The sequence below is a fragment of the Ascaphus truei genome, unplaced genomic scaffold (assembly GCF_040206685.1).
Source record: "Ascaphus truei isolate aAscTru1 unplaced genomic scaffold, aAscTru1.hap1 HAP1_SCAFFOLD_2487, whole genome shotgun sequence".
Taxonomy (NCBI): domain Eukaryota; kingdom Metazoa; phylum Chordata; class Amphibia; order Anura; family Ascaphidae; genus Ascaphus; species Ascaphus truei.
In genome coordinates this window covers 1,251-26,315 of record NW_027455417.1, presented here as the reverse complement: position 1 = coordinate 26,315, position 25,065 = coordinate 1,251, and the positions used below count along the sequence as shown (strand labels likewise).

The 25,065-nt window shown below is 60.1% G+C and overlaps 1 long non-coding RNA gene across 1 annotated transcript; it reads right to left on the bottom strand.

Moving 5' to 3' along the window:
- Window positions 1-2,344: 2,344 nt before the first annotated feature.
- Window positions 2,345-6,088, bottom strand: LOC142481290 (uncharacterized). The gene is made up of 3 exons (XR_012795718.1): window positions 5,699-6,088; window positions 3,413-5,605; window positions 2,345-2,422 (listed from the first exon to the last, which is right to left on the bottom strand). It is a non-coding gene; the product is annotated as an uncharacterized LOC142481290 (long non-coding RNA).
- Window positions 6,089-25,065: the final 18,977 nt, after the last annotated feature.

The window sequence follows — 25,065 nt, the reverse complement described above, 5'->3', positions numbered from 1 at the left end:
TGTTATCAAATCCCACAATGAATATATAAAAAATGTCTGTATAGAACGAGTCAAACAAGAATATGCCAATAAAACGTTTAATTGGGAGATACAGGGGCCACAATTCAGGTCATTTAGCTGAAAGAAGAGAAGCCGGTCAGCCAGTAGAGCAGGTCAGCCGGTCAGCCAGAAGAGCAGGTCAGCCGTTCAGCCAGTAGAGCAGGTCAGCCGGTAGAGCAGGTCAGCCGGTCAGCTCTGAGATCAGCATTACTTATATCCCCTAAACGTTGTCCCCTGCATGTAATGCTCCAACACAGCCTACACTGCATATACTGTACCTGAGATACTTAACCCTTTCTTTTCGCTCGACTCTAATCTGAATGATTTGCTAATTGGTTTGTAATTAGAGAGATATTTGTAGCAGAATCCCATGTATGTTCTTTTTACCTTTTTAGATACCGTTTTGTGTAATAAAAGATATGAGATCAGAGGGGCTTCCTGTTTGCACTCGTGTTTTGGCAGAAGTGTATATGTGACCCTATAAATCTCCCTCACACCCGGGCTTGGCAGCGTGACACTAGTGCAGCGTCCTGGGGAAGAATCACTGAGCTGTTAGCAATAGATACAACGGACAGAAAAGACACTACACATAGGTTTGATTAAAGAGAGTATTTTATTTAAATAATTAATCTCTTTGCTGGGAGGGGCCTGCAGCACATTGCGGAGCGATATAGTAACACGCAGAGCAATGCACTGCAGGCCCCTCCGGCAGCGAAGGGGTGAAGACCAATGCAGGGTGTATAAAGATCTCACTGATAATTCATGCACAAAGGGCAGTTTGTTGCTGTGATCCAGAGGAAGGCGAAACATAACCCCTGCTGTGCAATGGGGGAAAAAAATTCCTTCCTGACCCCATTAAATGGCGATCGGATGGTCCCTGGATCACTGCGCAGTGATATCAGATGGAGCAGCACAGATCAGCGTTGTTATACACAGGGGCACACTCAGTATATAGAGATGCGGGTGATGGGGCCCTTGTGCCCCTGTGTATAACTCACCTGCTCCCCCATCCCCCTGCATATCTATCCCATTCGCCCCTTTTCCTCCCGCATACCTCGCAGGGCCGGCCGTCCATTAGGCGGTCGCCTAGCGCGCAGAGGTCCTAGGGGCGCATTAATAATCATTATTATTTTTTCCTCTTATTATTTCTAATTTATTTATCTTTTTTTTAAAATTATTCTTTTTTTTATCCAGTATTTTGGCGCCCTTTTATTTTTATTTTGTGTCGCGCTGGGGTGCGGTCGCACCCCCTGCAGCCCCGATAGCTACGCCACTGTTTATTTTATTATTTTATTTATCTTATTATTTTTTATACAACTGGGGCACAAATTTTAAGTTTCGCCTCGGGCGCATGAAACCCGTGCTCCGGCCCTGCTCCTTGTTCTCTCTCTCCCTCTCACACCCAACATCCCTATCTCCCTCTAGTACCTGCCCCTCCCGCAGCCTTCCTGATCTTATCTGCCTCTCCTGCGGTCAAACCAACTTCTCAGGGCCCCTAGAATACCCCTGTATCTACGCCCTGGCTCCTCTGCTACCTGCTCCTGGCTTCTTCTCCGCCTAAAAAAGGTGAAGCAGCAGATCTGTCCGCACCTCTCGTATTCTCCTACCTGCTCCCGGGGTCTTCTCCGCCTAAAAAAGGTGAAGCAGCAGATCCGGCCACACCTGTCGTATGCTCCTTGGTCATCGTACACCACGTCTGCGTCATCGGCCGCCTTGTAGCCCACCTCATTGTTCCACTTGACGCCCGCTTTGTCGTATGCCTCGTCGTCCGCCTCGTAGCCCGCCTCGTCGTCTGGTGGCACAAAGGGCACCACCTTCGTGCGTGTCCTGATCTGCAGGAGACATGAAGTGTTTGTAACCAGGGACAGTGATACTCTGTATCGCAAGAGCTCCTGTGCCACTTATACCCCATCCCCAATACCACGTTATACCGCCCTCCACAGGGCAAATACCCGTTATACCCACCTCCCCAGGCCCAGTACCCAGTTACACAACCCTCCCAAGGCCCAGTACCCGTTATACCCACCTCACCAGGCCCAGTAGCCATTATATACCCCTCCCCAGAAGGTCATGTTTCTATTTATCAAAAATACATTGAGTTACCTCTGGTTTTCAGGCATGTCCTGGGGGAGTTATCACAGAGACACAGAAACGTCGCTGAGTTTGGTGAGTAACTCCCTTAACCTCTCAGCAGTTGAATTCCCCATTAGGCGCTTAGCACGTTAAAAACAAGCGTTGCTATTTCTCTGCATGAAGTTGCAGGTAATTGGAAGAGTTACACAGTGACGGCTATTTCATCACTCACCTTCTTCCCCCGAAACGGTCTTTTCTGTCTTATTTCCGGCTTCACATCGGATATCCATATCCATTCTTGGCCTCTGATCTGTATGCAGGACAATGCTTTAAGACAGGGTTGCACAACCTTTTCCCCCTGCTCCCCCCTCCACCTTCCCCACCTTGTCTCCGACGTTCTGATGTAACGACGTCATGTGATATCACGTTGCTATGGCAATGCCATATCATGTGACGCCACGTTGCTGTCGCCAGAAGCCGCCGGAGACAAGGAAAGGGAACTTACAGAGGCCTTGCGCGCGATCTCCGGCATTTAATTTAAATGCTGTGGGGAAGAGCGAGGGGCCTCTGTAAGCGCCGAGCCCCTCCTCCCAAGAAAATGTCGTGCCCCTCGATTTGCGCACCCCTGCTTTAAGAGATATTCTGGGACCCTCCAACTCCTCCATCGGACCCTTCCTCATATTGACTGACCTTGCAGTGCTCTGCACTGACTTGCACTGACCTGCTATGGTGCCTCTCAAAATACCATGCTAACTCATTCTGAACATACATGTGTCCTTTCTACATGTTACTCAGCTTGTATGGGCCACAGACAGCTTTCCCGGGGTCCAGGACTAGTTTCCACCGGAGACACTCACCCATGGGTCGGCGACTTTGCGAGAACCCACCCCCCCCCCCCAACCTGTTTTCTCTTGCACTGCCATAGACAACAACATTTCGGCCTGCTGGTCTTTCTCAGGTAAAGTGGCTAAACCCACTAAATCCAGCAAAGAAAGGCCAGCAGCCGAAACATTGTAGTCTGTGGCACAATAAATTATCTTTTTTTATTCAAATCCGTGTGCCCTTTCCCATCAATCATATTGTATCCATTGGACGAAATGCCGGTCTTCCCTGAGACTAAGGGGCACCGGTAAAAGTATCACTACTTATTGTTTTTTTTTGGGTTTGCAGCAAATCCCCATCATTTTTGCGTTCTCTTGCTCTGCCCCAATCTGACACACCACCTTGCTCTCTCACCCCCCTCTTAGACTCCCCCGTCACCCTTTCCTTCCTCAAAGGTTGTCCTTTAATCAGATCTTACCCAAATTGTCTCCATCTCCCTTGGAAATGTTCTGTCTTTAAGCTGTGCGGCTCCTCTTGATCCGAACTTTCTTAGCTTTAGGTTTCGGCTCCGAGGGTCTAAAAAATAAGCGACTCCGAAAAGATGTGAAATATGCGCACGGGTCCTAATGGGGCACTGAGGGGGAGACTTAAATACTAGTAAATATAATCTACTGTGCTAACAAATATAATCTATTAACTAACAAATATAACTTATTAAACTAAGAAATATAATTTATTAAACTAACAAATATAACTTATTAAACTAAGAAATATAACTTATTCAACTAAGAAATATAATTTATTAAACTTAGAAATATAATCTATTAAACTAAATAAATATCTATTCAACTAAATAAATATCTATTCAACTAAATAAATATAATCTATTTAAAAACAATACAATAAAAAGCTGGAGAAAAGATACGTCAACCAAGCCACAGATGTGATGCCAATGAGCGTTGAACTCCTTGCAGATCCACCGTCAGCTGGTTGTGGCAGAAAGTGGTGACACACAGTAGAACTGAGTGGTTGAGCTGTAACCACGGCAGTCAGGTCAGAAATCAACACAATATTTTTTGAAATTTAGAATGAGAATGTTCAGTATGTCACATTCTGGGCTCAGACTCTGAGCCCTGTCACATGTTAGCAGCTTGTGATAATAGAAGGTATCCATATACTGGGATGTGATAAGCTACATGAAGGTCATTTTATACTGGGTCCCATAACCTGCTTTATATGAAGTATCATTTTACACTAATTAGTAGAGATGTTACATTTTGAAAAATAGCACTTCTGGCGGCATTGTTCATTTTCTCTACAAATGATAAATGAAAAAGTTGGATAAAACGTTATATGTGTGTGTGAGCGCGCAATATATATAGAGGTATCAGTACCGTGTTAGCCGAGCTTCAATAATCAAAAAATAAATACAGAGGCGGCACATTTTATTTGAGTGCGGCTAGCTCCGCAAGCCTTGGGATGCCCCGGCATGCTAGCCGCACTCCCTCGGCGATGACGCGCGGTCACGCGTCATCGGGAGCCTGCGCCCCCTGTACGCGCGTCCAGGGCTCCCCGAGGGAGCCCTGGTGTCCCGCGATGTGGGGGACGGCGGCAGGGGGTTCCGGGAGACCCGGCGGACCCGGCGAGCGGAGGGAGAAAGCCCCGATCGGAGGGCGCTCCTCCGTGGCTTCGGCGCGCGCCAGGCACATCCCGGCGCGCGCCTGGTTACTGCTGCGGCCGAGACCGGGCAAATGCTCAAATAAACTCGGCCGCAGCAGTAGATGATACCGTTCTGTGGCTAACGAAATGCTTTTATTTGTGCGAGCTTTCGAGATACACTGATCTCTTCTTCCGGCGATGTTACAATGAATGAAGCAAGCAAAAGGTATACTTAAAAACAGTGTCTCTTGGAATGTTATCTGTGCTGGTCCTTCCCCCGGTGTTGATGTGTTTTATGCCTAGAGGTGTCAAAAGGTTCCTGAAAGCAAGTGATGAAAGAGTGTGTATGTGTATCAGTGTGAATGAAAATGAATGGAGAGCCCACAGTATATACAGTGCTTTACAAAAGGTGTGTGTGGAGTGGGAGTGGATATAAATGGTGTGGGTGGGTGTGGAAATGTGAGAGTTTGTAGCACAACTAAAAGTGTGTGTGGATACTTTGTGGTCCTTTTTTGTGTATAGGGATGGAAAAACAGTATTTGTATGTGTAAGAGACAGCTGTGTGTGCATACATATAGCACAGTATGTTAAATTACGCCGCGGGGTCATGTGACGTCACCCTCGTCAAATGCCGCTGCAGGTCACGTGACGCCGCATCAAGGTAGGGGGGGGGGGCACGAGCACCAGCAGAGGGAAGGCAGGGGGGCGAGCTGCAAAAGTTTATGCTCCCCTGGTATAACCAATAAATAATATAGCTGATATAGCAATTTGGTTGTGGCTAGAGAGAGATTATAATGGCAGTGAGAATTAGTGGTCAGAATTAATAACAGTGCAATTACTAAAAAGTAGCTGTAATAAAATAATAATAAACACTATGCCTAAACACAATAAAAGTCCAGAAACCTAGCTCTAATAGCTATGTTATAACTCAATCATAAAAGGATCCAATTCGGGCGTCCTCTGGAGCCCTGGCAGCTCTCTTCAGGGAAACAACCACCTCCTCGATAGATACCTAAACAAAAAAAAGAAGAGAAAGCGCCCGCTCCATGTGTAAATTCGGTTTAACAATTTCATTTCCTGGACAAGATAAAAATAGCAAACTCACAAACATCCGTTTGGTAAAAGCATTGTGTGAGACAGGCTCGTGCTCCGTGGTAATCCGGTGGTCAATCCGCAGCTCCAGACTTTGGACGATGACCGGGAAACTCGATAGGCTGCGCCCCTCGCAGTGTGGTCCTCCAGCAATCTGTGGTATGTTGTGGTTCCACTGTAAATCCGGCGTCTCGTCTTGGTCGCGTACCAACTTCCCTTCCGGCGTCAGGACGTATAGTGTGGCAATAGCAACGAGAAGAAAGTACTGAGGTGGGGTTGGATCCCCCTCGGTTATTTCTTGTTTTATTAATAAATAATTTACTATATTTTAATCTCTGGTGCGCATTGTGTGCATTTTTCTTCTTGTCTGCACAGTGCTTCAGATGCTGCATCTGAAAAAATGCCGGTGGATCGGGATGTGAGGTAGGGAAGTGACGTCCGCGCCGGAACGTTATTGCCACGCCTCCAAATATTTATTGCCACGCCCCCAATCGCACCCGCTGCATACCCTGCAAAGCCATAAAAAAGCTCAGGCTTCAGCAAGTGTATTGCAGCGTGTGTGCCTTCCCTCCGTCTGAAATACTATAGACGCAGCCTTATCGACGCTTACTAAATAGGCCCGTGTCTCTCTCTCTCTCTCTCTCTCTCTCTCTGTGTCTCTGTCTCTCTCTGTGTGTCTCTGTCTCTCTCTGTGTGTCTCTGTCTCTCTCTGTGTCTCTGTCTCTCTGTGTCTCTGTCTCTCTCTGTGTGTCTCTGTTTCTCTCTGTGTGTCTCTGTTTCTCTCTGTGTGTCTCTGTTTCTCTCTGTGTGTCTCTGTTTCTCTCTGTGTGTCTCTGTTTCTCTCTGTGTGTCTCTGTGTGTGTCTCTGTATCTCTGTCTCTCTCTGTGTCTCTGTGTGTGTCTCTGTGTCTCTCAAATCAAATCAGCTTGATTGGCATGTCAAAAGAACATTTCAGTATTGCCAAAGCGTGAGTAATAGGGGGTGTGGGACAATGATTACACGAATACTAGGGGGTACGGTATAATGGTTATACAGTATATTACTTTTGTCTCTCTCTCTCTCTCTGTGTCTGTCTCTCTCTCTCTGTGTCTCTCTCTCCCCATGTCCCTCTCTCTGTTTCTCTCTCATTCTCTGTCTCTCTCTCTCTGTGTCTCTCTCTCATTCTCTGTCTCTCTCTCTCATTCTCTGTCTCTCTCTCATTCTCTGTCTCTCTCTCATTCTCTGTCTCTCTCTCATTCTCTGTCTCTCTCTCATTCTCTGTCTCTCTCTCATTCTCTGTCTCTCTCTCTCATCCCTGTATGATAGGTATGTTCCAACTCTACTTTTTGCTCTTCTTTTCCGTTTGAGAGGAGGGAGTCCCTCACCTCTTCAGCCACACACCAGGAACGCTGGATTGCTTTCAGACGCTCGGAGAGGCGGATACAGTTGTGGATTGCACGATTTTTCGCCCCCTCCCTGCCTTTCACGCCCCCTCCCTGCCTTTCACGCCCCCTCCCTGCCTTTCATGCCCCCCTCCCTGCCTTTCACGCCCCCACCCACTTCCCTGCCTTTCACGCCCCCATCCCCTCCCTGCCTTTCACGCCCCCACCCCCCTCCCCGCCTTTCACGCCCCCCCTCCCTGCCTTTCACGCCCCCCCCTCCCTGCCTTTCACGCCCCCCCCTCCCTGCCTTTCACGCCCCCCCTCCCTGCCTTTCACGCACCCACCCCCTCCCTGTCTTTCACGCCCCCTCCCTGCCTTTCAAGCCCCCTCCCTGCCTTTCACGCCCCCACCCCCCTCCCTGCCTTCCACGCCCCCAACCCCTTCCCTGCCTTTCACGCCCCACCTCCCTGCCTTTCACGCCCCCCCCCCCTGCCTTTCACGCCCCCCCTCCCTGCCTTTCACGCCCCCCCCTCCCTGCCTTTCACGCCCCCCTCCCTGCCTTTCACGCCCCCAACCCTCTCCCTGCCTTTCACGCCCCCAACGCCATCCCTGCCTTTCATGCCCCCAACCCCCTCCCTGCCTTTCACGCCCCACCCCCCTCCCTGCCTTTCCACCCCCCTCCCTGCCTTTCACGCCCCCAACCCCCTCCCTGCCTTTCACGCCCCCAACCCCCTCCCTGCCTTTCACGCCCCCCCTCCCTGTCTTTCACGCCCCCAACCCCCTCCCTGCCTTTCACGCCCCCCCCTCCCTGCCTTACACCCCCCCTCCCTGCCTTTCACCCCCCCTCCCTGCCTTTCACGCCCCCCCCCCTCCCTGCCTTTCACGCCCCCCCTCCCTGCCTTTCACGCCCCCAACGCCATCCCTGCCTTTCATGCCCCCATCCCCCTCTCTGCCTTTCACGCCCCCCCTCCCTGCCTTTCACGCCCCCAACCCCCTCCCTGCCTTTCACGCCCCCAACCCCCTCCCTGCCTTTCACGCCCCCAGCCCCCACCCTGCCTTTCATGCCCCCACCTCCCTGCCTTTCACGCCCCTCCCTCCCTTTCACGCCCCCCATCCCTGCCTTTCACGCCTCCCTCCCTGCCTTTCACACCCCCCTCCCTGCCTTTTACACTCCCCTCCCTGCCTTTTACGCCTCCCTCCCTGCCTTTCATGCCCCCACCTCCCTGCCTTTCACGCCCCCCCTCCCTGCCTTTCACGCCCTCCTCCCTGCCTTTCACGCCCCCAACCCCCTCCCTGCCTTTCACGCCCCCAACCCCCTCCCTGCCTTTCACGCCCCCCCTCCCTGCCTTTCACGCCCCCCCTCCCTGCCTTTCACGCCCCCCTCCCTGCCTTTCACGCCCCCCCTCCCCGCTTTTCACGCCCCCCTCCCTGCCTTTCACGCCCCCACCCACCTATCTGCCTTTCACGTCCTCTCCCTGCCTTTCACGCCCCCCTCCCTGCCTTTCACGCCCCCTCCCTGCCATTCACGCCCCCTCCCTGCCTTTCACGCCCCCTCCCTGCCTTTCATGCCCCCACCCACCTATCTGCCTTTCACGTCCTCTCCCTGCCTTTCACACCCCCCTCCCTGCCTTTCACGCCCCCCTCCCTGCCTTTCACGCCCCCACCCCCCTCCCTGTCTTTCCACCCCCTCCCTGCCTTTAACGCCCCCCTCCCTGCCTTTCACGCCCCCCTCCCTGCCTTTCTCGCCCCCCTCCCTGCCTTTCACGCCCCCCTCCCTGCCTTTCACGCCCCCCTCCCTGCCTTTCACGCCCCCCTCCCTGCCTTTCACGCCCCCCTCCCTGCCTTTCACGCCGCCTCCCTGCCTTTCACGCCCCCACCCTGCTTTTCTCGCCCCTCTCCTGGCCTTTCACACCCCCCTCCCTGCCTTTTACGCCCCCCTCCCTGCCTTTCACGCCCCCCTCCCTGCCTTTCACGCCCCCCTCATTGCCTTTCACGCCCCCCTCCCTGCCTTTCACGCCCCCCTCCCTGCCTTTCACGCCCCCTCCCTGCCTTTCACGCCCCCACCCACCTATCTGCCTTTCACGTCCTGTCCCTGCCTTTCACGCCCCCCTCCCTGCCTTTCACGCCCCCTCCCTGCCATTCACGCCCCCTCCCTGCCTTTCACGCCCCCTCTCTGCCTTTCACGCCCCCGTCCCCTCCCTGCCTCTCACGCCCCCCGTCCCCTCCCTGCCTTTCACGCCCCCACCCACCTCCCTGCCTTTCACGCCCCCCTCCCTGCCTTTCACGCCCCCCTCCCTGCCTTTCACGCCCCCCTCCCTGCCTTTCACGCCCCCTCCCTGCCTTTCACGCCCCCTCTCTGCCTTTCACGCCCCCCGTCCCCTCCCTGCCTCTCACACCCCCCGTCCCCTCCCTGCCTTTCACGCCCCCTCCCTGCCTTTCACGCCACCTCCCTGCCTTTCACGCCCCCTCCCTGCCTTTCACGCCCCACCCTGCCTTTCACGCCCCCTACCTGTCTTTCACGCCCCCTCCCTGCCTTTCACGCCCCCTCCCTGCCTTTCACGCCCCCACCCTGCCTTTCACGCCCCCACCCTGCCTTTCTCGCCCCCCTCCCTGCCTTTCACGCCCCCTCTCTGCCATTCACGCCCCCCTCCCTGCCTTTCACGCCCCCTCCCTGCCTTTCACACCCCCACCCACCTATCTGCCTTTCACGTCCTCTCCCTGCCTTTCACACCCCCCTCCCTGCCTTTCACACCCCCACCCACCTATCTGCCTTTCACGCCCCCTCCCTGCCTTTCACGCCCCCACCCTGCCTTTCACACCCCCCTCCCTGCCTTTCACGCCCCCCTCCCTGCCTTTCACGCCCCTCTCCCTGCCTTTCACGCCCCCCTCCCTGCCTTTCACGCCGCCTCCCTGCCTTTCACGCTCCCACCCTGCCTTTCACGCCCCCACCCTGCTTTTTTCTCCCCTCTCCTGGCCTTTCACACCCCCCTCCCTGCCTTTTACGCCCCCCTCCCTGCCTTTCACGCCCCCCTCCCTGCCTTTCACGCCCCCCTCATTGCCTTTAACACCCCCCTCCCTGCCTTTCACGCCCCCTCCCTGCCTTTCACGCCCCCCTCCCTGCCTTTCACTCCCCCCTCCCTGCCTTTCACGCCCCCTCCCTGCCTTTCACGCCCTCTCCCTGCCTTTCACGCCCCCCTCCCTGCATTTCACGCCCCCACCCCCCTCCCTGCCTTTCACGCCCCCCTCCCTGCCTTTCACGCCCCCCTCCCTGCCTTTCCCGCCCCCTCCCTGCCTTTCACGCCCCCTCCCTGCCTTTCACGCCCCCGTCCCCTCCCTGCCTTTCACGCCCCCATCCCCTCCCTACCTTTCACGCCCCCACCCCCCTCGCCGCCTTTCACGCCCCCCTCCCTGCCTTTCACGCCCCCCCCCTCCCTGCCTTTCACGCCCCCCCCCCTCCCTGCCTTTCACCCCCCCTCCCTGCCTTTCACCCCCCCTCCCTACCTTTCACGCCCCCCCCTCCCTGCCTTTCACGCCCCCCCTCCCTGCATTTCACACCCCCAACGCCATCCCTGCCTTTCATGCCCCCATCCCCCTCTCTGCCTTTCACGCCCCCCCCTCCCTGCCTTTCACGCCCCCCCTCCCTGCCTTTCACGCCCCCAACCCCCTCCCTGCCTTTCACGCCCCAACCCCCTCCCTGCCTTTCACGCCCCCAACCCCCACCCTGCCTTTCACGCCCCTCCCTCCCTTTCACGCCCCCCATCCCTGCCTTTCACGCCTCCCTCCCTGCCTTTCACGCCTCCCTCCCTGCCTTTCACACCCCCCTCCCTGCCTTTTACACTCCCCTCCCTGCCTTTCATGCCCCCACCTCCCTGCCTTTCACGCCCCCCTCCCTGCCTTTCACGCCCCCCTCCCTGCCTTTCACGCCCCCCTCCTCGCTGCCTTTCACACCCCCCTGCCTTTCACACCCCTGCCTTTCACGCCCCTCCCTGCCTTTCACGCCCCCCTGCCTTTCACACCCCTTGCCTTTCACGCCCCTCCCTGCCTTTCACTCCCCCTCCCTGTCCTTTCACGCCCCCTCCCTTTCACGCCCCCGTCCCCTCCCTGCCTCTCGCCCCCGTCCCCTCCCTGCCTTTCACGCCCCCATCCCTGCCTTTCACGCCCCCACCCTGCCTTTCACGCCCCCTCCCTGCCTTTCACGCCCCCTCCCTGCCTTTCACGCCCCCTCCCTGCCTTTCACGCCCCCCCTGCCTTTCACGCCCCATCCCTGCCTTTCACGCCCCCACCCTGCCTTTCACGCCCCCTCCCTGCCTTTCACGCCCCCACCCTGCCTTCACGCCCATCCCTGCCTTTCACACCCCTCCTGCCTTTCACGCCCCACCCTGCCTTTCACGCCCCCACCCTGCCTTTCTTGCCCCCCTCCCTGCCTTTCACGCCCACCTCCCTGCCTTTCACGCCCCACCTCCCTGCCTTTCACGCCCCACCTCCTGCCTTTCACGCCCCCCCTCCCTGCCTTTCACGCCCCCCTCCCTGCCTTTCATGCCCCCCTCCCTGCCTTTCACGCCCCCCCTGCCTTTCACCCCCCCCTGCCTTTCACTCCCCCTGCCTTTCACGCCCCCCTGCCTTTCACGCCCCCCTTGCTTTTCACGCCCCCCCTGCCTTTCACCCCCCCCTGCCTCACGCCCCCTGCCTTTCACGACCCCTGCCTTTCACGCCCCCTCCCTGCCTTTCATGTCCCCCCTGCTTTTTCACGCCCCCTCCCTGCTTTTCACGCCCCCTCCCTGCCTTTCACGCCCCCCTCTCTGCCTTTCACGCCCCGTCCCCTCCCTGCCTCTCACGCCCCCGTCCCCACCCTGCCTTTCACGCCCCCTCCCTGCCTTTCACGCCCCCTCCCTGCCTTTCACGCCCCACCCTGCCTTTCACGCCCCCTACCTGTCTTTCACGCCCCCTCCTGCCTTTCACGCCCCCTCCCTGCCTTTCACGCCCCCTCCCTGCCATTCACACCCCACCCTGCCTTTCTCGCCCCCCTCCCTGCCTTTCACGCTCCCCTCCCTGCCTTTTACGCCCCCCTCCCTGCCTTTCCACCCCCCTCCCTGCCTTTCCACCCCCTCCCTGCCTTTCATGCCCCCCTCCCTGCCTTTCACGCCCCCACCCACCTCCCTGCCTTTCACGCCCCCGTCCCCTCCTTGCCTTTCACGCCCCCACCCCCCTCCCTGCCTTTCACGCCCCCCCTCCCTGCCTTTCACGCACCCCCTCCCAGCCTTTCACGCCCCCACCCCCTCCCTGTCTTTCACGCCCCCTCCCTGCCTTTCACGCCCCCACCCCCTCTCTGCCTTTCATGCCCCCACCCCCCTCCCCTCCTTCCACGCCCCAACCCCCTCCCTGCCTTTCACGCCCCACCTCCCTGCCTTTCACGCCCCACCTCCCTGCCTTTCACGCCCCCTCCCTGCCTTTCACGCCCCCCCTCCCTGCCTTTCACGCCCCCCTCCCTGCCTTTCACGCCCCCTACCCTCTCCCTGCCTTTCACGCCCCCAACGCCATCCCTGCCTTTCATGCCCCCAACCCCCTCCCTGCCTTTCACGCCCCACCCCCCTCCTGCCTTTCCACCCCCCTCCCTGCCTTTCACGCCCCCAACCCCCTCCCTGCCTTTCATGCCCCCAACCCCTCCCTGCCTTTCACGCCCCCCCTCCCTGCCTTTCACGCCCCCCCTCCCTGCCTTTCACGCCCCTCCCTACCTGCCTTTCACGCACCCCTCCCTGGCTTTCACGCCCCCCTCCCCGCTTTTCACGCCCCCCTCCCCGCCTTTCACGCCCCCCCTCCCCGCCTTTCACGCCCCCCTCCCTGCCTTTCACGCCCCCCCTCCCGCCTTTCACTCCCCCCCTCGCTGCCTTTCACACCCCCTCCCTGCCTTTCACGCCCCCACCCTGCCTTTCACGCCCCCTCCCTGCCTTTCACACCCCCTCTCTGCCTTTCACGCCCCCACCATACCTTTCACGCCCCCCTCCCTGCCTTTTACGCCCCCCTCCTGCCTTTCACGCCCCTTCCCTGCCTTTCACGCCCCCTTCCCTGCCTTTCACGCCCCCACCCCCTCCCTGTCTTTCCACCCCCACCCCTGCCTTTAACGCCCCCCTCCTGCCTTTCACGCCCCCCTCCCTGCCTTTCACGCCCCCCTCCCTGCCTTTCACGCCCCCTCCCTGCCTTTCACGCCCCCCTCTCTGCCTTTCACGCCCTCACCCACCTCCCTGGCCTTTCACGCCCCCCCTCCTGCCTTTCACGGCCCCTCCTGCCATTCACGCCCCCTCCCTGCCATTCACGCCCCCTCCCTGCCTTTCACGCCCCCTCCCTGCCTTTCACGCCCCCACCCACCTATCTGCCTTTCACGTCCTCTCCCTGCCTTTCACACCCCCCTCCCTGTCTTTCACGCCCCCCTCTGCCTTTCACGCCCCCACCCACCTCCCTGCCTTTCACGCCCCCCTCCCTGCCTTTCACGCCCCCTCCCTGCCTTTCACGCCCCCCTCCCTGCCTTTCCCGCCCCCTCCCTGCCTTTCCCCGCCCCTCCCTGCCTTTCACGCCCCTCCCTGCCTTTCACGCCACCCCTCCCTGCCTTTTACGCCCTCACCCCCCTCCCTGTCTTTCCACCCCCCTCCCTGCCTTTCACGCCCCCTCCCTGCCTTTCACGCCACCTCCCTGCCTTTCACGCCCCCACCCTGCCTTTCACGCCCCCACCCTGCTTTTCTCGCCCCTCTCCTGGCTTTCACGCCCCCCTCCCTGCCTTTTACGCCCCCCTCCCTGCCTTTCACGCCCCCCTCCCTGCCTTTCACGCCCCCTCCCTGCCTTTCACGCCCCCACACCCCTCCTTGTCTTTCCACCCCCCTCCCTACCTTTAACGCCCCCCTCCCTGCCTTTCACGCCCCCCTCCCTGCCTTTCACGCCCCCTCCCTGCCTTTCACGCCCACCTCCTGCCTTTCACGCCCCCTCCCTGCCTTTCACGCCCTCTCCCTGCCTTTCACGCCCCCTCCCTGCATTTCACGCCCCCACCCACCTCCCTGCCTTTCACGCCCCCCTCCCTGCCTTTCACGCCCCCTCCCTGCCTTTCACGCCCCCTCCCCTGCCTTTCACGCCCCCCTCCCTGCCTTTCCCGCCCCCCTCCCTGCCTTTCACGCCCCTCCCTGCCTTTCACGCCCCACCCCCCTCCCTGTCTTTCCACCCTCCTCCCTGACTTTAAGCCCCCTCCCTGCCTTTCCACCCCCCTCCCTGCCTTTAACGCCCCCCTCCCTGCCTTTCACGCCCCCCCTCCCTGCCTTTCACGCCCCCGTCCCTGCCTTTCACGCCCACCTCCCTGCCTTTCACGCCCCCTCCCTGCCTTTCACGCCCTCTCCCTGCCTTTCACGCCCCCTCCCTGCATTTCACGCCCCCACCCACCTCCCTGCCTTTCACGCCACCTCCCTGCCTTTCACGCCCACCTCCCTGCCTTTCACGGCCCCCTCCCTGCCTTTCACGCCCCCCCTCCCTTCCTTTCCCGCCCCCTCCCTGCCTTTCACGCCCCCTCCCTGCCTTTCACGCCACCCTCCCTGCCTTTTACGCCCTCACCCCCCTCCCTGTCTTTCCACCCCCCTCCCTGCCTTTCACGCCCCCCTCCCTGCCTTTCACGCCCCCCTCCCTGCCTTTCACGCCCACCTCCCTGCCTTTCACGCCCCCTCCATGCCTTTCACGCCCTCTCCCTGCCTTTCACGCCCCCCTCCCTGCATTTCACGCCCCCACCCACCTCCCTGCCTTTTCACGCCCCCCTCCCTGCCTTTCCCACCCTCTCCCTGCCTTTCACGCCCCCTCCCTGCCTTTCACGCCCCCCTCCCTACCTTTCACGCCCCCTCCCGCTTTCACGCCCCCTCCCTGCCTTTCACGCCCCCTCCCTGCCTTTCACGCCACCTCCCTGCCTATCACGCCCCATCCCTGCCTTTCACGCCCCCATCCACCTCCCTGCCTTTCACGCCACCACCCCCCTCCCTGCCTTTCACGCCCCGTCCCCTCCCTGCCTTTCACGCCCCCGTCCCCTCCCTGGCTTTCACGCCCCCATCCCCTCCCTGGCTTTCATGCCCCGTCCCCTCCCTGGCTTTCACGCCCCCGTCCCACCCTGCCTTTCACGCCCCCCCTCCCTGCCTTTCACGCCCCCCCCCACTCCCTGCCTTTCAGACCCCCCCTCACTGCCTTTCACGCCCCCACGCCCCTCCCTGCCTTTCACGCCCCCTCCCTGCCTTTCACGCCCCCACCCCTCTCTGCCTTTCACGCCCCCAACCCCCTCCCTGCCTTTAATGCCCCCAACACCCCTCCCTCCCTTTCACACCCCCTCTCCCTGCCTTTTACACCCCCCCTCCCTGCCTTTCACGCCCCCCCTCCCTGTCTTTCATGCCCCCCTCCCTGCCTTTCACGCCCCCCTCCCTGCCTTTCACGCTGCCCCTCCCTGCCTTTCACGCCCCCCACCTCCCTCCTGCCTTTCACACCCCCACCCCCCTCCCCGCTTTTCACACCCCCCTCCCCGCCTTTCACGCCCCCCCTCCCCGACTTTCACGCCCCCTCCCTCCCCGCTTTTCACGCCCCCCCTCCCCGCCTTTCCTGCCCCCCCTCCCCGCCTTTCACGACCCCCCTGCCTTTCACGCCCCCCCTGCCTTTCACGCCCCCCCTGCCTTTCACGCCCCCCTGCCTTTCACGCCCCCCTGCCTTTCACGCCCCCTCCCTGCCTTTCACACCTCCCCTCCCTGCCTTTCACGCCCCCCATCCCCTCCCTGCCTTTCACGCCCCACCCTGCCTTTCACGCCCCCACCCTGCCTTTCACGCCCCCACCCTGCCTTTCACGCCCCCGCCCCCTCCCTGCCTTTCACGCCCCCACCCCCCTCCCTGTCTTTCACGCCCCCACCCCCCTCCCTGCCTTTCACGCCCCCACCCCCCTCCCTGCCTTTCACGCCCCCACCCCCCTCCCTGCATTTCCACCCCCCTCCCTGCCTTTCACGCCCATACCCCCTCCCTGCCTTTCCACCCCTACCCCCCTCCCTGCCTTTCACGCCCCCACCCCCCTCCCTGCCTTTCACACCCCCACCCCCTCCCTGCCTTTCACGCCCCCACCCCCCTCCCTGCCTTTCACACCCCCACCCCCTCCCTGCCTTTCACGCCCCCACCCCCCTCCCTGCCCTTTCACGCCCCTACCCCCCTCCCTGCCTTTCCACCCCCCTCCCTGCCTTTCACGCCCCTACCCCCTCCCTGCCTTTCACGCCCCTACCCCCCTCCCTGCCTTTCCACCCCCCTCCCTGCCTTTCCACCCCCACCCCCCTCCTGCCTTTCACGCCCCCTCCCTGCCTTTCCATCCCCCTCCCTGCCTTTCACGCCCCACCCCCCTCCCTGCTTTTCCACCCCCCACCCTGCCTTTCACGCCCCCCTGCCTTTCACGCCCTCACCCCCCTCCCTTCTTTTCACGCCCCCCGTCCCCTCCCTGCCTTTCACGCCCCCCTCCCTGCCTTTCACGCCCCCTCCCCGCCTTTCACGCCCCCCTCCCTGCCTTTCACGCCCCCGTCCCCTCCCTGCCTTTCACGCCCCCGTCCCCTCCCTGCCTTTCACGCCCCCATCCCCTCCCTGCCTTTTACGCCCCCGTCCCCTGCCTGCCTTTATCGCCCCCGTCCCCTCCCTGCCTTTAACCGCCCCCCCCCTCCCTGCCTTTCACGCCCCGTCCCCTCCCTGCCTTTCACGCCCCGTCCCCTCCCTGCCTTTAACGCACCCGTCCCCCCCCCCTCCCTGCCTTTCACGCCCCCCCCCCCCCTCCCTGCCTTTCACGCCCCCACCCCTCCCTGCCTTTCACGCCCCCACCCCCTCCCTGGCTTTCACGCCCCCACCCCCCTCCCTGCCTTTCACGCCCCCACCCCCCTCCCTGCCTTTCACGCCCCCCTCCCTGCCTTTCCCGCCCCCTCCCTGCCTTTCACGCCCCCTCCCTGCCTTTCACGCCACCCCTCCCTGCCTTTTACGCCCTCACCCCCCTCCCTGTCTTTCCACCTCCCTCCCTGCCTTTCACGCCCCCTCCCTGCCTTTCACGCCACCTCCCTGCCTTTCACGCCCCCACCCTGCCTTTCACGCCCCCACCCTGCTTTTCTCGCCCCTCTCCTGGCCTTTCACGCCCCCCTCCCTGCCTTTTACGCCCCCCTCCCTGCCTTTCACGCCCCCTCCCTGCCTTTCACGCCCCCTCCCTGCCTTTCACGCCCCCACCCCCCTCCTTGTCTTTCCACCCCCCCCTCCCTACCTTTAACGCCCCCCTCCCTGCCTTTCACGCCCCCCTCCCTGCCTTTCACGCCCCCCTCCCTGCCTTTCACGCCCACCTCCCTGCCTTTCACGCCCCCTCCCTGCCTTTCACGCCCTCTCCCTGCCTTTCACGCCCCCCTCCCTGCATTTCACGCCCCCACCCACCTCCCTGCCTTTCACGCCCCCCTCCCTGCCTTTCACGCCCCCTCCCTGCCTTTCACGCCCCCTCCCTGCCTTTCACGCCCCCCTCCCTGCCTTTCCCGCCCCCTCCCTGCCTTTCACGCCCCCTCCCTGCCTTTCACGCCCCCACCCCCCTCCCTGTCTTTCCACCCTCCTCCCTGACTTTAAGCCCCCTCCCTGCCTTTCCACCCCCCTCCCTGCCTTTAACGCCCCCCTCCCTGCCTTTCACGCCCCCCTCCCTGCCTTTCACGCCCCCCTCCCTGCCTTTCACGCCCACCTCCCTGCCTTTCACGCCCCCTCCCTGCCTTTCACGCCCTCTCCCTGCCTTTCACGCCCCCCTCCCTGCATTTCACGCCCCCACCCACCTCCCTGCCTTTCACGCCCACCTCCCTGCCTTTCACGCCCCCTCCCTGCCTTTCACGCCCCCCTCCCTTCCTTTCCCGCCCCCTCCCTGCCTTTCACGCCCCCTCCCTGCCTTTCACGCCACCCCTCCCTGCCTTTATGCCCTCACCCCCCTCCCTGTCTTTCCACCCCCCTCCCTGCCTTTCACGCCCCCCTCCCTGCCTTTCACGCCCCCCTCCCTGCCTTTCACGCCCACCTCCCTGCCTTTCACGCCCCCTCCATGCCTTTCACGCCCTCTCCCTGCCTTTCACGCCCCCCTCCCTGCATTTCACGCCCCCACCCACCTCCCTGCCTTTCACGCCCCCCTCCCTGCCTTTCCCACCCTCTCCCTGCCTTTCACGCCCCCTCCCTGCCTTTCACGCCCCCCTCCCTACCTTTCACGCCCCCTCCCGCCTTTCACGCCCCCTCCCTGCCTTTCACGCCCCCTCCCTGCCTTTCACGCCACCTCCCTGCCTATCACGCCCCATCCCTGCCTTTCACGCCCCCATCCACCTCCCTGCCTTTCACGCCACCACCCCCCTCCCTGCCTTTCACGCCCCGTCCCCTCCCTGCCTTTCACGCCCCGTCCCCTCCCTGGCTTTCACGCCCCCATCCCCTCCCTGGCTTTCATGCCCCGTCCCCTCCCTGGCTTTCACGCCCCCGTCCCCACCCTGCCTTTCACGCCCCCCTCCCTGCCTTTCACGCCCCCCCCCACTCCCTGCCTTTCAGACCCCCCCTCACTGCCTTTCATGCCCCCCCTCCCTGCCTTTCACGCCCCCACGCCCCTCCCTGCCTTTCACGCCCCCTCCCTGCCTTTCACGCCCCCACCCCTCTCTGCCTTTCACGCCCCCAACCCCCTCCCTGCCTTTAATGCCCCCAACACCCTCCCTCCCTTTCACACCCCCTCTCCCTGCCTTTTACACCCCCCCTCCCTGCCTTTCACGCCCCCCCTCCCTGTCTTTCATGCCCCCCTCCCTGCCTTTCACGCCCCCCTCCCTGCCTTCACGCCCCCCTCCCTGCCTTTCACGCTGCCCCTCCCTGCCTTTCACGCCCCCCACCTCCCTCCCTGCCTTTCACGCCCCCACCCCCCTCCCCGCTTTTCACACCCCCCTCCCCGCCTTTCACGGCCCCCCTCCCCAACTTTCACGCCCCCTCCCTCCCCGCTTTTCACGCCCCCCCTCCCCGCCTTTCCTGCCCCCCCTCCCCGCCTTTCACGACCCCCCTGCCTTTCACGCCCCTCCTGCCTTTCACGCCCCCCCCTGCCTTTCACGCCCCCTGCCTTTCACGCCCCCCTGCCTTTCACGCCCCCCTGCCTTTCACGCCCCCTCCCTGCCTTTCACACCTCCCCTCCCTGCCTTTCACGCCCCCCATCCCCTCCCTGCCTTTCACGCCCCACCCTGCCTTTCACGCCCCCACCCTGCCTTTCACGCCCCCACCCTGCCTTTCACGCCCCCGCCCCCTCCCTGCCTTTCACGCCCCCACCCCCCTCCCTGCCTTTCACGCCCCCACCCCCCTCCCTGCCTTTCACGCCCCCACCCCCTCCCTGCATTTCCACCCCCTCCCTGCCTTTCACGCCCATACCCCCTCCCTGCCTTTCCACCCCTACCCCCCTCCCTGCCTTTCACGCCCCCACCCCCCTCCCTGCCTTTCACACCCCCACCCCCTCCCTGCCTTTCACGCCCCCACCCCCCTCCCTGCCTTTCACACCCCCACCCCCCTCCCTGCCTTTCACGCCCCCACCCCCCTCCCTGCCTTTCACGCCCTACCCCCTCCTGCCTTTCCACCCCCCTCCCTGCCTTTCACGCCCCTACCCCCCTCCCTGCCTTTCCACCCCCCTCCCTGCCTTTCCACCCCCACCCCCCTCCTGCCTTTCACGCCCCCTCCCTGCCTTTCCATCCCCTTCCCTGCCTTTCACGCCCCCACCCCCTCCTGCTTTTCCACCCCCCACCCTGCCTTTCACGCCCCCCCTGCCTTTCACGCCCCCACCCCCCTCCCTTCTTTTCACGCCCCCCGTCCCCTCCCTGCCTTTCACGCCCCCATCCCCTCCCTGCCTTTTACGCCCCCGTCCCCTGCCTGCCTTTATCGCCCCCGTCCCCTCCCTGCCTTTAACGCCCCCCCCTCCCTGCATTTCACGCCCCCGTCCCCTCCCTGCCTTTCACGCCCCGTCCCCTCCCTGCCTTTAACGCACCCGTCCCCCCCCTCCCTGCCTTTCACGTCCCCACCCCCCTCCCTTTCACGCCCCCACCCCCTCCCTGCCTTTCACGCCCCCACCCCCTCCCTGGCTTTCACGCCCCCACCCCCTCCCTGCCTTTCACGCCCCCACCCCCCTCCCTGCCTTTCACGCCCCCACCCCCCTCCTTGCCTTTCACGCCCCCCCTCCCTGCCTTTCACGCCCCCCCTCCATGCCTTTCACGCCCCGTCCCCTCCCTGCCTTTAACGCACCCGTCCCCCCCCCCTCCCTGCCTTTCACGCCCCCACCCCCCTCCCTGCCTTTCACGCCCCCACCCCCCTCCCTGCCTTTCACGCCCCCACCCCCCTCCTTGCCTTTCACGCCCCCCCTCCCTGCCTTTCACGCCCCCCCTCCATGCCTTTCACGCCCCCCCTCCCTGACTTTCACATGGAAATGTATTTTATTACACATCATTTTGCCATGGCACTGCTCCCTCGGCATTGAAGTAATCTTTGAACGAATCTCGGATACATTTTGCCATTTTCCCTGTTACATTATTAGCTTTATTTCGACGGAGAGAACAAGTAATTACATCTTCACAATCGATAACAGAAGAATCAACAGACCCTTCTAAATCGATGACCACATTGTGAAGTACAGTGACACATTTCCCAATATGTTTGGCATTTGGCACAGATGTTTCTATAGATTTTAAGAGTATTCTCCATTTTCCTGACATGATACGAATGCACATTCAACACAACGTTGAGCCCTAGATAGTCTGTAGTTGTAAATTTCGGCCTCTTTTGATAACGATTTTCTAGGATACGGCTTCATGAGGTACTTCAGCAACGGGTAGGCCTCATCTGCTACGAGTACATGAGGCATCTTGTCCCGGTTACTTGATGGCAATGTTTTGTCAGCTGGAAACACAAGTTTTTTTTGTTCGATTAACTTGAGCGGTGAGGATGCTCTGAACACACCACCATCGCTTTGCTTCCCATATACTCCGACGTCAATCGCAATAAAACGACATTTGGCATCAGCAACAGCTTGCAAAACTATCGAAAGAAAATGTTTGTACAGTAATTGTAGAACATTGACCCTGACTTTGCTGGGAGTTTTATTCGAATATGCTTGCCATCGATAAATTAGTCTGAACAGGAGTAATTTTTTCCCTCTATTTTTTTAACAATATAATCAAATGTTGTTATAGACATTCACATATACTGTATTCAAAGAATTTACGTGCATGCAAGCGAAGCATGGGATATAAGGTTGCAAATTCTCCAAGTGTCCTCACGCTGGACATTTATATCATGGACATTTGTTGTCCTGCCACCCAAAAGTTAACTTCTGAGATACACATTATCCAATAAAAAAAACATGCAGAGCTCTTTAGACAATGCCATTATACACTACAAGTGGACAATCTGGAATTGATGGCTTTGGACGTCACGTTGATGTAGAAGGTGGTTAAGGTCCCTCTGAGTTCGAAGATCTTCTTGGAGGGCCTGGATGGTCAACTGCAGGTACTATAACAAAGGGGGAAAATAACATATGAATGTTGTAATGAAGCTAACAATTTACAGAGTTCTGTACAAAGATGACAAAAGTTAAATGAAAGAGGAGACACCGACAAAAAGACCCAGAATGGAGGCCACCGAGGAGGCCCGATTCAGCAGCAGCGACCCACCGGCAATGAGTTCTTACCAGCCTCACCCCCCTGTCTGCCTTCCATTTTACCTAATACCACCCTCTGCCTCTGCCTACTTCCCCATGCTGGAAAAGTGCTGGTATCCAGGAACCTTGCCCATGCTGTACCCTGGGCTGTCTCACTCTGCCTCTGCCCACTCAGGGTATTTGAGTCCAGACACACTCAGGTCTCAGCAGTTCCCCTCACCAGACGTGTCCCCCATGGACTCCTCTGCCCTGCTACAGGCCCTTAAACAGGTGCCCATGCTGGGTCCTGAGCTCAAGGACTGACTCCAGAAAGGAGAATAACAGCAGCACTTCCAACAAAGAGGGACAAGTGCCTATCTGGGTGCCCCCTTCACATCCCCCCCCCCCTGCACCTCACATCACCCCCCCCCCTTGCACATCACCCCCCCTTGAACATCAACCCCCCCTTGCACATCAACCACCCCCCTTCCCTTGCATATCACCCCCCCTTGCACATCAACCCCCCTTCCCTTGCACATCAACCCCCCCTTGCACATCAACCCCCCCTTGCACATCAACCCCCTTCCCTTGCACATCATCCCCCCTTGCACATCAACCACCCCCCTTCCCTTGCACATCAACCCCTCCTTCCACATCAACCCCCCTTGCACATCAACCACCCCCCTTCCCTTGCACATCAACCCCCCCTTCCACATGAACCCCCCTTCCCTTGCACATCAACCCCCCTCTTCCCTTGCACATCAACCACCCCCCTTGCACATCAACCCCCCCTTCCCTTGCACATCAACCCCCCCTTGCACATCAACACCCCCCCCTTGCACATCACCCCCCCCTTGCACATCAACCCCCCCTTCCCTTTCACATCAACCCCCCTTCCCTTTCACATCAACCCCCCCTTGCACATCAACCACCCCCCTTCCCTTGCATATCACCCCCCTTGCACATCACCCCCCCTTGCACATCAACCCCCCTTGAACATCAACCCCCCCTTGCACATCAACCACCCCCCTTCCCTTGCATATCACCCCCCTTGCACATCAACCACCCCCCTTCCCTTGCACATCAACCCCTCCTTCCACATCAACCCCCCTTGCACATCAACCACCCCCCTTCCCTTGCACATCAACTCCTCCTTCCACATCAACCCCCCCTTGCACATCAACCACCCCCCTTCCCTTGCACATCAACCCCCCCTTCCACATCAACCCCCTTCCCTTGCACATCAACCCCCTCTTCCCTTGCACATCAACCACCCCCCTTGCACATCAACCCCCCCTTCCCTTGCACATCAACCCCCCTTGCACATCAACCCCCCCCCCTTGCACATCACCCCCCCCTTCCCTTTCACATCAACCCCCCCTTGAACATCAACCCCCCCTTGCACATCAACCACCCCCCTTCCCTTGCATATCACCCCCCTTGCACATCAACCCCCCCTTGCACATCAACCCCCCCCTTGCACATCACCCCCCCCTTGCACATCAACCCCCCTTGAACATCAACCCCCCCTTGCACATCAACCACCCCCCTTCCCTTGCATATCACCCCCCTTGCACATCACCCCCCTTGCACATCAACCACCCCCCTTCCCTTGCACATCAACCCCTCCCACAATCAACCCCCCTTGCACATCAACCACCCCCCTTCCCTTGCACATCAACTCCTCCTTCCACATCAACCCCCCCTTGCACATCAACCACCCCCCTTCCCTTGCACATCAACCCCCCCTTCCACATCAACCCCCCTTCCCTTGCACATCAACCCCTCTTCCCTTGCACATCAACCGCCCCTTCCCTTGCACATCAACCCCCCCTTGCACATCAACCCCCCCTTCCCTTGCACATCACCCCCCCTTGCACATCAACCCCTCCTTCCACATCAACCCCCCCTTGCACATCAACCACCCCCCTTCCCTTGCACATCAACCCCCCCTTCCACATCAACCCCCCTTCCCTTGCACATCAACCCCCTCTTCCCTTGCACATCAACCACCCCCCCCTTGCACATCAACCGCCCCTTCCCTTGCACATCAACCCCCCCTTGCACATCAACCCCCCTTCCCTTGCACATCAACCACCCCCCCCTTGCACATCAACCCCCCCTTCCCTTGCACATCACCCCCCCTTGCACATCAACCACCCCCTTCCCTTGCACATCACCCCCCCCCTTGCACATCAACCCCCTGTTCCCTTGCACATCACCCCCCCCTTGCACATCAACCACCCCCCTTCCCTTGCATATCACCCCCCTTGCACATCAACCCCCCCTTGCACATCAACCCCCCCTTCCCTTTCACATCAACCTCCCCTTGAACATCAACCCCCCCTTGCACATCAACCACCCCCCTTCCCTTGCATATCACCCCCCTTGCACATCAACCCCCTTCCCTTGCACATCAACCCCCCTTCCCTTGCACATCAACCCCCCCTTGCACATCAACCCCCCTTCCCTTGCACATCATCCCCCCTTGCACATCAACCACCCCCCTTCCCTTGCACATCAACCCCTCCTTCCACATCAACCCCCCCTTGCACATCAACCACCCCCCTTCCCTTGCACATCAACCCCCCCTTCCACATGAACCCCCCTTCCCTTGCACATCAACCCCCTCTTCCCTTGCACATCAACCACCCCCCTTGCACATCAACCCCCCTTCCCTTGCACATCAACCCCCCCTTGCACATCAACCCCCCCCCCTTGCACATCACCCCCCCCTTGCACATCAACCCCCCCTTCCCTTTCACATCAACCCCCCCTTCCCTTTCACATCAACCCCCCCTTGAACATCAACCCCCCCTTGCACATCAACCACCCCCCTTCCCTTGCATATCACCCCCCTTGCACATCAACCCCCCCTTGCACATCAACCCCCCCCTTGCACATCACCCCCCCTTGCACATCAACCCCCCTTGAACATCAACCCCCCCTTGCACATCAACCACCCCCCTTCCCTTGCATATCACCCCCCTTGCACATCAACCACCCCCCTTCCCTTGCACATCAACCCCTCCTTCCACATCAACCCCCCTTGCACATCAACCACCCCCCTTCCCTTGCACATCAACTCCTTCCACATCAACCCCCCCCTTGCACATCAACCACCCCCCTTCCCTTGCACATCAACCCCCCCTTCCACATCAACCCCCCTTCCCTTGCACATCAACCCCCTCTTCCCTTGCACATCAACCACCCCCCTTGCACATCAACCGCCCCTTCCCTTGCACATCAACCCCCCCTTGCACATCAACCCCCCCTTCCCTTGCACATCACCCCCCCTTGCACATCAACCCCTCCTTCCACATCAACCCCCCCTTGCACATCAACCACCC